This window comes from Oncorhynchus kisutch, linkage group LG8, assembly GCF_002021735.2.
Source record: "Oncorhynchus kisutch isolate 150728-3 linkage group LG8, Okis_V2, whole genome shotgun sequence".
In the NCBI taxonomy this organism is placed as follows: Eukaryota; Metazoa; Chordata; class Actinopteri; order Salmoniformes; family Salmonidae; genus Oncorhynchus; species Oncorhynchus kisutch.
The window spans coordinates 15,217,571-15,230,572 of record NC_034181.2 but is presented as its reverse complement, the minus strand read 5'-3'; the positions used below and the strand labels follow the sequence as shown (position 1 = coordinate 15,230,572).

The 13,002-nt window shown below is 41.2% G+C and overlaps 1 protein-coding gene across 2 annotated transcripts in view; it reads right to left on the bottom strand.

Annotated features, from left to right (window-relative positions):
- Nucleotides 1-13,002, bottom strand: part of LOC109896160 (growth hormone receptor) — an 85,487-nt gene that overhangs the window by 28,977 nt on the left and 43,508 nt on the right. The window lies entirely within an intron of this gene.

The following is a 13,002-nucleotide window of genomic DNA, read 5'->3' as shown; positions in this document are numbered from 1 at the left end:
GACTCCATCTGTGGTGTGGATCAAATCTTTCATTAGGAGAAATATGCAGGCCTCTGGGGTGTGGACTTGGAACAAACTTTGATATGGGGTGGAACTGAGTGTAATTGAGTTTGTGCTTTCCTCTGGGTTGAGACAGGGAGAAGCAAAGCATTTCATACAACAGTTAATCAATGGCTGTTCATGCATATACATTCCAAACCCCTGCTAGCTGTGCTCTGTGCATTTCAATCATACAGAGCAACCCCTGCTAGCTGTGCTCTGTGCATTTAAATCAGACAGAGCATTACTACTGTAGAAAACAGTGACATTTTGAGTCATCAAATCTTGGTAGCAGGGCACCTGAGTGTAACCTAAATATACAGTTTCCTACTCTGTTTTTCCATTGCCACTTCTCTTCGATCCCTCATCAGCCACTTCTCTTCCTCTACCCCCTCCACACCCCACCGGCCCATCCTCTACCCCCTCCACACCCCCACCGGCCCATCCTCCCTTCCTCTACTCCCTCCACACACACCCCCACCGGCCCATCCTCTACCCCCTCCACACCCCCACCGGCCCATCCTCCCTTCCTCTACCCCCTCCACACACACATACCTCACCCCCCACCTGCCCATCCTGCCTTCTTCTACCCCCTCCAAATGCTTTGCATTTGATAAGTGGCAATATCATCACCATCACAACCATTATCAACATGAAACATACACTACATGACCAAAAGTATGTGGACACCTGTTTGAACATCTCATTCCAAAATCATGGGCATTAATATGGAGTTGGTCCCCCCTTTGCTACCTCTACTCTTCTGGGAAGGCTTTCCACTAGATGTTGGAACATTGCTGCTGGGAATTTCTTCCATTCAGCCACAAGAGCATTAGTAAGGTTGGGTACTGATGTTGGGCAATTAGGCCTGGCTCGCAGTTGGTGTTCCAATTGAACCCAAAGGTGTTCGATGGGGTTGAGTTCAGGGCTCCGTGCAGGCCAGTCAAGTTCTTCCACACCAATCTTGACAAACCATTTTTGCATCGACCTCACTTTGTGCACGAGTGCATTGTCATACTGAAACAGGAAAGGGCATTCCCCAAACTTTTGCCACAAAGTTGGAATCACAGGATTATCTAGAATGTCATTGTATGCTGTAGCGTTAAGATTTCCCTTCACTGGCACAAAGGAGCCTAGTCCGAACCATTAAAACAGCCCCAGGCCATTGTTCCTCCTCTACCAAACGTTACAGTTGTCAGATATGTATTCGGGCAGGTAGCGTTCTCCTGGCATCCACCAAACCCAGATTTGTCCGTCAGGACTGCCAGATGGTGAAGCGGGACTCATCACTCCAGATTAGTCAGCACTCGGCAGTCCCGTTCTGTGAGCTTGTGTGCCCTACCACTTCTGAGCCGTTGTTGCTCCTAGACGTTTCCACTTCACAATACCAGCACTTACATTTGACCTGGGCAGCTCTAGAGGGCAGAAATTTGACGAACTGACCTGGTGAAAGGTGGCATCCTATGACGGTGCAACATTGAAAGTCACTGAGCTCTCCAGTAAGGCCATTCTACTGCCAATGTTTGTCTATGGAGATTGCATGGCTGTGTGCTCGATTTTATACACCTGTCAGCAACGGGCGTGGCTGAAATAGCCAAATCCACTCATTTGAAATGGTGTATTTGGATACTTGTGTGTATATAGTGTATTTCTCAGTTTCTTTGTGGTGTTAAATACATGTACATACTGCATTCAGGTTTTATGTGAATATGGGCCTACATCTCCTATTTCAGTGCATTCCTCTCTCTCGCCGTCTCTTTCTCTCTCTCTCACACCAAGGTCGATCTGTTGCTCCCTGCACTCTGTTATTTCAACCCTCCCTAACTCCCACCCCTCGAATTCCAGCTGCCACAATCAGAGTTACCGCAGACCTGGAAAGCCATGAGGCCACAACCTATAGCAAGGAGAATGGCCTACAAGTCAAGTCAACTCAAAGTTTATTTGTCATTCCGTAATCACATGGTTCACTCTCGACTGGGTGCATAACAAGAAGTAATAGTTATAATAAAATAAATATAAATACAGAAATATAAATACAGTGAGGCACTTAAACAATGTTTGTTTTTGTGTGTTTGTATGTTTGGGCATATGTGCTGAGAGTCTGAGAGTCTGCAAGGAGACTGTTGGTGTGCAGGTGGTCAGCAGTCATTATGTAGATAATGACCGTACCATCTAAACCGTTGTGACATATCTTTTCCATAACCAAAAAAATGGTATTTTCAGCTGTTTGAAGCTGGTGTACAAAACTGATAGTAAAAGACGCAAAAAGTCAATTGTGGAACGGGAAGCATAGAAATAGCATATCTACCGCTTCTTAGATTTACTTTCAATTACAAATCTATAACTTACATATCTATGTGAATTTGGCTGGGTCGGCTAAAAAGTTACATATTGAAGCTTTAAGATACTCGGAGTTCAATATAAATTTTTAAAAATCTAACCCCTGCCAACTGAAAGATTTGATTAATGGTAGAGATTCATCAAAGAAAACACGTACAGATGTAGGATCTTAATTTGAGACAGTTTTCTATAACAAGAATATAATCCTGCCGCAACAGGAAATGTGAATTATTATGTGTATTAAAAATGTATGGACATTTTTGTAGTGGTTGATACATTTTTCATTAGGGCAAATCAAGTCTGACATTTCTATGTGGAAATTACAAACTTTAGAAGCCTTTTTAAAACTCAAATACACGTTTGTATGTCCTGCTTTGCAGGATAATTCTCAGCAACAAAAGAGTGATCAAATTAAGATCCTCCATCTGCATCTTAAAACAACTTGCCAAGGCAATTACTGTAAAGCTAAACTAATAGGCGAAGCATGAATGGAAATATTACATTAAAGACCCTTCCCAAACGGATTAAAGAAACAGACGTCTGAACTGTAAATTGTTTACGAATGTCAAATCATGACTTTTTCTCTCAAAATCTATCAAAACTGCTCAAGATCAAATAAATCTGAGGCATGATACAATAATAATAATAATAATAATAGTAATAATAAGGCCCCGTCAAAAGAAAGTGTACTCCATCGTAGCTTGTGTACTAGGCTAAGTAAGTGAAAGGATTGTGATGAATTAATGCTGAAGTTGTAAAGTTGGAAGTGTTTTTATATAAAAGTGTCTGCTAAATTACCATATAATGAGGCAATTCTCCACTAATCTATCACCAACGGGACACATCTATCCAGCCTCCCAGCCGTAAAGTGAGTCAGATGTGAAAGGTCCGAGGTGAAACGGTCTCCTGCATGCTCATTCAAACCTTTGATGTGTACATTTTTGACAACTAAAGGTTCAGAGACCTTTGTCTGTAGCTTTTTGTGATGTCATCTACCGCCAGGTACAAAATTATTGGCACACTTGATAAAGATGAGCAAAAAAGGACAAATAAATAATTCTCTCTCTCTCTCACTCAAACAGTGTTTGCCTGCATTTCTTCCTCCATACAGCGTAGCTAGGAAACAAGAGCCAGACTCACTGCCCAGATGTCAGCTTTGGTCATCATGCATCATACAGACCCTCACCAGTCAAAATAAATCACTTTATGGGAGTACCAAAGCTGCCTGGTGACTAGTGATAAATCCTGGTTTGAAAAGAGCAAAAGGCATTATAGGGATGAATCAGTGGGTATATTGCTAAACGGTAAGTTAATTACCCTGAAGAGGCTAACCCTGACTCATTTCCAACTCATTTGGTAAATGCCCAGCTAACAAAAAATGTTCCCTTAAAAGGGAAATGTTAACATGTTTCAACTCATATTCATCATCTCCAGTAGTTGACGAGACGGGTTGGTTGTTTTAGCAACAAAAATGATGTGTGTGCGCAACCATGGGGCAAAACAGATGAGGTTGGCTTAGATTGTTGACAACATGTAAGCTATATTTTTTTTGGGGGGGGGGCATATTATGGGGTGGCAGGTAGCTTAGTGGTTAGAGCTTTGGGCCAGTAACCGAAAGGTTGCTAGATCAAAACCCAGAGCTGACAAGATGAAAATCTGTAATTCTGCCCCTGAACAAGGCAGTTAACCCACTGTTCCTAGGCCATCATTGTAAATAAGAATTTGTTCTTAACTGACTTGCCTAGTTAAATAAATAAAAATATTAGCCTTGACATGAAATCAGTTAAGACATGGTATCAATAACAAGATGAAATGAGCCACTTACAATTCCCCACATAGCAGTTTCTTGTCATTCTTGCTAGCAATCTGTCCATCCAGAATTACAACAGGCTGACTTCTGCCCCATGGAAGCACGCACATCATTTTGTGACGTTGTAAGCCAACCCATCCATTAGTAGGCAGTGCCTACTCATAATTGGTTAAAATGACATGATGCACACCGATGATGCCATTGGAAACACATATCTTCCTCTATCTTGTTTACTACCAAACATAGAAACACCCCATTTTCACATATGTTGATGTTGGGGTGGTGCTGGAGAGGATGAATATGAAGTTGAAACATTTAGAAGAAATTTCCCTTTAAGAGTCTCATTAGGTCAATACCTAACATTTTCATAGGAATGTTCCAGTAATGTGCAAGGACTGTTTCCAAGAGACAATTTCCTTAATGTCAAACAGATCTTACCCAGAATGTGGTTACCATGTTCTCAGCATATTCAATATTAATGTTCTAGACACTTTTCATTGGAACGTTCCAGTGTCCAGTGTTCTGAGGGTTAGGAGAATATTCCATCAACGTCACAACCTTCAACGTACACAGATCATGGCTACCATGTTCTCTGACAATAAGATAATGCTCTTGGCATGTTTCGTGGGAACGTTGCAAGAACATTCCGGTGTCCATAGAAGTTGAACCTGAGGCCGATGTCGGCACCACCCATGGAAATTCAATTAGCATAATACAACAATTCCCCAAAAAATCTGTCAGTTTAAACTAGAGATTTGTTTTTTGAATGCGTCTCAATCACCACATCTGCCCATGTCGCACTACCACATCTGCCCATGTCACACTACCACATCTGCCCATGTCACACTACCACATCTGCCTATGTCACACTACCACATCTACCACATCTGCCCATGTCACACTCCCATCAATGGGAATTGATGGGAAATGATGTAAAATATATCACTAGCCACTTTAAACAATGCTACCTAATATAATGTTTACATACCCTACATTATTCATCTCATATGTATACGTATATACTGTACTCTATATCATCTACTGCATCCTTATGTAATACATGTATCACTAGCCACTTTAACTATGCCACTTTGTTTACATACTCATCTCATATGTATATACTGTACTCGATACCATCTACTGTATCTTGCCTAAGCTGCTCTGTACCATCACTCATTCATATATCTTTATGTACATATTCTTTATCCCCTTACACTGTGTATAAGACAGTAGTTTTTTGGGGGGAATTGTTAGTTAGATTACTTGTTGCATTATTACTGCATTGTCGGAACTAGAAGCACAAGCATTTCGCTACACTCGCATTAACATCTGCTAACCATGTGTATGTGACAAATAAAATTTGATTTGATTTGACCACATCTGCCCATGTCACACTACCACATCTGCCCATGTCAAACTACCACATCTGCCCATGTCACACTACCACATCTGCCCATGTCACACTACCACATCTGCCCATGTCACACTACCACATCTGCCCATGTCACACTACCACATCTGCGGCGAAAGGTGACAAAGCTAGAGCGGTGTTTGTCAGAACATGCGACATCTCGAAAATCTTCTCTTCTCACAAAATCATCTGCAGCATCCGAACGATTTGGCCTACAACTATTATGACCCCTCAATGGAAAGATGACTCTCACGAACACAATGGTTTTGACCTCCACAAGTGTCAGGAGACTTGTCTGAAGTTGGTACAGCAGATCTGCCAACTTCTGTCTGTAGCCTCCGGACAGTTTGGGCTACTCTGTGTAAAGGTGAGACTCTCATGAACACATACAGTGGGGCAAAAAAGTATTTAGTCAGCCACCAATTGTGCAAGTTCTCCCACTTAAAAAGATGAGAGAGGCCTGTAATTTTCATCATAGGTACACTTCAACTATGAAATAAATCCAGAAAATCACATTGTAGGATTTTTTATGAATTTATTTGCAAATTATGGTGTCGTCCAGGTTAGGGGAGGGTTTGGCTGGGGTAGGCCGTCATTGTAAATAAGAATTGGTTCTTAACTGACTTGCCTAGTTTTAAAAAAAGTAACTCACAACAATACACAAATCTAAAAGTGAAATAAGAAAGCGTGTCTACATGCGTGTGCTGTCCGAGTTAGCATGCATTTCTACATGCATAAAAAGGACGTTCACAATAATTAAAAACAGACTTTTATTTTCATTACATTCACAGGCTCATCAGAATGCCATGTTGGCCTTTATAGTTTCTTCTTCATCTAGACACACCAGCTAGCTGCAGTCTAAACCTTGCCTTAAATGTTTCCCATCATTAGATCCTTGCCTTAAATGTTTCCCATCATTAGATCCTTGCCTTAAATGTTTCCCATCATTAGATCCATTGCTCCCTTGTAACTACTGTGCTTAAACCTGTAGCTCTGAATACAGATGTGATTAGCTAGTAAGTGCCCTATATCCATCCCCATAGGCCCCATGTAATATCCCTCTGCTTTACAGGACATTCTGTCATTTTAAAAGCATGTCCTTTCACCAACCATGTTGCTCTCTCCACTTAAGTGTCCAAATCAGTGGGATTGAATGTGATTTCCGTGCAAATTGAGTTAGGCTACATCCATTCAGAGCATGACATGAGAAAGGCCACAGCTTTTTACACACACATTAATGTGCACACAAACACACATGCACGAACACACACAAAAACACTGTACACACAGACTAAACACACAGAACAGAGGAAGCTGTTGTTTCTTACTAGTCTCTGAGGTACGCTGGCAATTCTTTGCTCTTAGCTTTCTATCACCGGTACAAACCAAATTAAATGCTACTCAAGGCCATCGCACTGTGTATACACGTCTGCAGGACTGATCCATTAAAGCCAAACAGACGAGCAAGACAGACAGAGTGAGTGTTATAAAAACTGTGTTTACTGAACACTGATTCTATTAAGTAGGATGATAATAGCTAATAATAACTGCTACAGTAAATGTGTGTTGACGGGGAAGGTTTCCTCTGACTGGGGTGTTCATGCAGCATTATTACATTAGTAACCATAGAATTAGGATTATAATACCAATAGGATCTCTATGACATTAACCATATCCATCATTCACTCATCTGACTAATTAGCAAATGATGGAACACAGTATAGTTTGTCACCACACTGATAAGAGAGACGTGGGACAAAACCCAATCCACAAGGCTGGGTATGTCTTACATTAGATTGAGACACACACACACCAACATAACCACAGACACACACACGCACACGTGCGCGCAGCAGGTGGGACCTTTTGTCTTTGAGCAAGAAGAAAACGAGATACTGGCTAATGTTCTATCCTCATTTCAAAGTTATCCAATAGGTGAGGGCAATATGTGACCCATTTCAGGAAACTATGCGTATGTCGCGGGTCACTACTTCACAGGAGAGCCATTTGAACGTAAAGTTTTTATTTTTTTAATCAAAATGCATTTTTATGGCAGACATGCCTTCTCGAACATGTGAACTTTTATGTGCCTTAATAACAAAATTGTATGCCATCTGTAAATACGAATACAATTGATATATTACGAGCCTAGTTGGTTTAGCCAAAGAAGACATTAACCTTCCCGCTCGCCATGATTGGCTGAGATAATGAGTGGGCTGGACATGCCGAGAGATGAGTTTGTATTGGTCTGCCATATAGCACGCTTCTGTCTATTTGAGCTGGACAGTATGTCTAGGTAATCCTGTCTAACCTGGCTTTAAAAAAAATGTAGCATGTATTACAACTGCATAAGTGTTGTTCTCCACTTTCTGGAGGACTGAGTTTTGAAATCAGTGGAATTTGAGTGTGATAGCTAAGGAGAGGGAGAAAACACCTGTCTCCGGATTACATCTTCAAACTAAGGGTAACCATGGCATCTGACAGGAGACACGTCCAACCATGAATAGTCTAGCTAGCTACATTTTCAGATATTACACATTTCTAATTGACAGAAAGAGCCATTTGGTTCATTGTTTACCAAACTAACTAGCTAGAGGGGAGGGGTTTTGAGTACAGATTTGAAAACCTCTAGCTGGCCGGCTGGCTAGCATTACGTGTATGAGCTTATTATTTGTATCTCAGAGCCATTTGCTTAGCTAGCTATAGCCTAATGTTAGCTAGCTATAGCCTAATGTTAGCTAGCTATAGCCTAATGTTAGCTAGCTATAGCCTAATGTTAGCTAGCTATAGCCTAATGTTAGCTAGCTAACATTAGATTACCAACCAGGTTCACTTGTAGATTCATGCAGGATAGTAACATCATTATGTGATTATGGTTCATTAGGGTTCATTGTTTACCTAACTAGCTAGCTAACTATATGTCTTAACAAAAGACTCTACTATGCAAGTAACCATTTAGAGTGCATTCGTAAATTCAGTCTGGCCATCTACACCGGTTTCAGAGCACTCTCGTCTGAGTGTGCGAGACAGCGCAGAATAACTGATGAATTTACATATGCTCAACACCCGTTGAATATGGCCGGTGTCAGTAAACTCATCTTGGCAAACTATGTATATCTACGGTTCTGCTGTGTCACCATGACCTGCTGGCCCATATGTCTTCCTGGCACCAACCTGACACACACACACAATTCCATTCAGGAAGTGGTTGAGATTTCAAATCATCGATGTAGGAAGTGCTCCAATAAAACTTTTCTCAAATCTAAACATATGTTTTTCAGAATATGAAAAATAAGCCTGGATGACAAAGAAATGTTCATAAAGTACACTACCTTTTCAAAAGTTTGGGGTCACTTAAAAATGTCCTTGTATTTTTGAAAGAAACACTTTTTTTTTTGTCCATTAAAATAACATCAAATTGATCAGAAATACAATGTAGACATTGTTAATATTGTAAATTACAATTGTAGCTGGAAACAATTGTAGCTGGATTTTTTTATGGAATATCTACATAGGCGTACAGAGGCCCATTATCAGGAACCATCACTCCTGTGTTCCAATGGCATGTTGTTAGCTAATCCAAGTTGATCATTTTAAAAGGTGAATTGATCATTAGAAAACCCTTTTGCAATTATGTTAGCACAGCTGCAAACTGTTTTTCTGATTAAAGAAGCAATAAAACCGTCCTTCTTTAGACTAGTTGAGTATCTGGAGCATCAGCATTTGTGGGTTCGATTACAGGCTCAAAATGTCCAGAAACAAAGAAACTCGTCAGGCTATTCTTGTTCTGAGAAATGAAGGCTATTCCATGCGAGAAATTGCCAAGAAACTGAAGATCTCATACAACGCTGTCTACTACTCCCTTCACAGAACAGAGCAAACTGGCTCTAACCAGTATAGAAAGAGGAGTGGGAGGCCCCGGTGCACAACCTATCCAAGAGGACAAGTACATTAGTGTCTAGTTTGAGAACTAGAGCCTCACAAGACCGCAACTGGCAGCTTCATTAAATAGTACCCGCAAAACACCAGTCTCAATGTCAACAGTGAAGAGGATGCTGGCCTTCTAGGCAGAGTTGCAAAGACAAAGCCATATCTCAGACTGGCCAATAAAAATAAAAGATTAAGATGGGCAAAAGAACACAGACACTGGACAGAGGAAGATTGGAAAAATGTGTTATGGACAGACAAATATAAGTTTGAGGTGTTCGGATCACAAAGAAAAACATTTGTGAGACGCAGAAAAAATAAAAAGAGTCTGGAGGAGTGCTTGACGGCATCTGTCAAGCATGGTGGGGTAAAAGGGATCTTGAAGAAGGAAGGCTATCACTCCATTTTGCAACGCCATGCCATACCCTGCAGATGGTGCTTAATTGGAGCCAATTTCCTCCTACAACAGGACAATGACCCAAATCAGAGCTCCAAACTATGCAATAACTATTTAGGGAAGAAGCAGTCAGCTGGTATTCTGTCTATAATGGAGTGGCCAGCACAGTCACCGGATCTCAACCGTATTGAGCTGTTGTGGGAGCAGCTTGACCGTATGGTATGTAAGAAGTGCCCATCAAGCCAATCCAACTTGTGGGAGGTGCTTCAGGAAGCATGGGATGAAATGTCTTCAGATTACCTCAACAAATTGACAATTAGAATGCCAAAGGTCTGCAAGGCTGTAGTTGCTGCAAATGGAAGATTCTTTGACGAAAACAAAGTTTGAAGGACACTATTATTTCAATAAAAAATCAATATTTATAACCTTGTCAACGTCTTGACTATATTTCCTATTCATTTTCCAACTCATTTCATGTATGTTTTCATGGAAAACAAGGACATTTCTAAGTGACCCCAAACTTTTGAACGGTAGTGTATATTGGGTCATATCTTAAGCTGTAGGCCTGAATAGCCCAATTTCCACAAGACTACAAACGTTGAGCTCAGCTGTACGGTAAAAAACATATTTACACCGGAACACTTTAAAGCACGTGTCAAACTCCTTCCACGGAGGGTCGAGCGGTTGCAGCTTTCCGCTTCTCCCTTGTACTTGATTGATGAATTGAGGTCACTGATTAGTAAGGAACTCCCCTCACCTGGTTGTCTAGGTCTTAATTGAAAGTAAAAAACTAAAACCTGCAGACACTCGGCCCTCCGTGGAATGACTTTGACAACCCTGCTTTAAATTGTCTTTTTAACTGTTTTTAAGGGGGAAATATGCTTTTTACCGTACAACTGAGCTTCACCGTTTGGAGTCTTGTAAAGTTTTTACACCCCTGCTTTAGAGGTTCATGCTGAGGCATCATCCTGGTTTTGAAGTGAACAGATGAGGATGAGGTATTGGTTGTGTATGTAACATTTACATGTGTATAAAGGAAGCTTCAGTGAATTATGCCCAAATACTGTACATCATCAAGTTAAAGGTCAACTAACCATAAGGTGGACAGGCTGAGGGGCCGTGTTAGACTACACCCTGTTTTCATGGACAGAAAAGAAGCACAGAGAGACACAGACAGATGGGACAGACACACTGAACACCAGATTCACACAAGGGATTGTAAACAGGTGTTAAAAATAACTGCCAACACGCACACTCACCTATGTCTTACTATACTTGTGAGGACTTTTTGGGGATCAACAATTGATTATCATTCAAAATCCTATTTTCCCTAACCAGTAAGCCAAACCCTTAACCCCCCAATCCTAAAATAGCATTTTTTACAAGTGAGGACGTTCAAAATGTCCTCACTAACCTTAACCCCTGAGCCTAAAATAGCCTTTTTACAAGCAAGGACCGGCAAAATGTCCTCACCTCTGAATTTGAGTTGGTTTAGTATTCTAGTGAGGACTTCTGGTACTCACAAGTACAGTAAAATGTACACACACACACACGCACACACACACACACACACACACAAATGTCCATAACAAACCAAACCCCTGTGTTCAGATCTACAAAGACAACTTCAACACACCTCTAAGAAACAAAGATAATCCCCTATAAAAGTTAACTGGAGCTCTATCTAAGGTTGACAACCTATTCAACTTGTCAATGTTTACACCGTGCTAGTCCATATTCACAAACTACTGTCTGCACACCAAAACGTCTTATTCTGAAAACAGACCGGAAGCAAACCTGTGAAATGAAAGTAGCAGGAGTTGTTCGTTTTTAAAGTACATTAAACCATTTAGTGAATGTATATGGCCATAGGAAAAATAACTACTCAGTTAATAGCTTCCAATTGATTCATTCACACCCCCTCCTCTCCCCTGTAACTATCCCCCAGATCATTGCTGCAAATGAGAATGTGTTCTCAGTTCATTTACCTTGTAAAATAAGAGTTAAAGAAAATACCAACAATACTTCTATGTGGGTTAGATTGAGTTGAACCTTAAGACCATCATCCCCATTCTACTTTGAAGTGTGATAACCATAGTTTGCCGGGGTCCACTCACAGTCCCAGACAGATTAGCCAGGATCCAGTCATTTATTAGCCCAAGATAATGTTCATCTCCTGTAATAACCTCCCAACCACAGCATTAGCTTGGTTATGTCATATTAAGAATGGCTGAGAGTAAATATAGATGAGTCGGTCGGGTTACAGTTACCCTTCTCAACAGACACGCGCACACTGCTTTGGCATTGGTTGCTTTGTTAAGATTAGTCGCTGGTCTCTCACACGGACTGACTGAGGTGGTTCTAGCCTAGTTTTCACTGGGGGCTTTTAGTTGTCATGAGCCAACATAAAATATTCTCACATCATTTTGTTCTGTTACTGGCCTCCTTATAGAGTATGTTTCTACCTGGAACATGGAATAAGGCCTGAGCATTGTATGGTTTCTCCAGCCTAATATCTGCCAGATGTTTGAATGTTGTGCCAAGAACACTACGAGAACTGAAGAAAGCTGGGATCTCCTGGCAAGAGGCCAAATGTATCATCTTAACATACCCTCCATCCCTCACCCCTTGAAAGTTCTTCCCTGGTTCTCCTTCCATTCTTTCCCATAAATCCTTGGCTGTATCGTTGGGCCCTTTTCTCTCCTTAACTCTGCTGTATCGTTGGGCCCTATTCTCTCCTTAACTCTGCTGTATCGTTGGGCCCTTTTCTCTCCTTAACTCTGCTGTATCGTTGGGCCCTATTCTCTCCTTAACTCTGCTGTATCGTTGGGCCCTATTCTCTCCTTAACTCTGCTGTATCGTTGGGCCCTTTTCTCTCCTTAACACTGCTGTATCGTTGGGCCATTTCTCTCCTTAACTCTGCTGTATCGTTGGGCCCTTTTCTCTCCTTAACTCTGCTGTATCGTTGGGCCCTTTTCTCTCCTTAACTCTGCTGTATCATTGGGCCCTTTTCTCTCCTTAACTCTGCTGTATCGTTGGGCCCTTTTCTCTCCTTAACTCTGCTGTATCGTTGGGCCC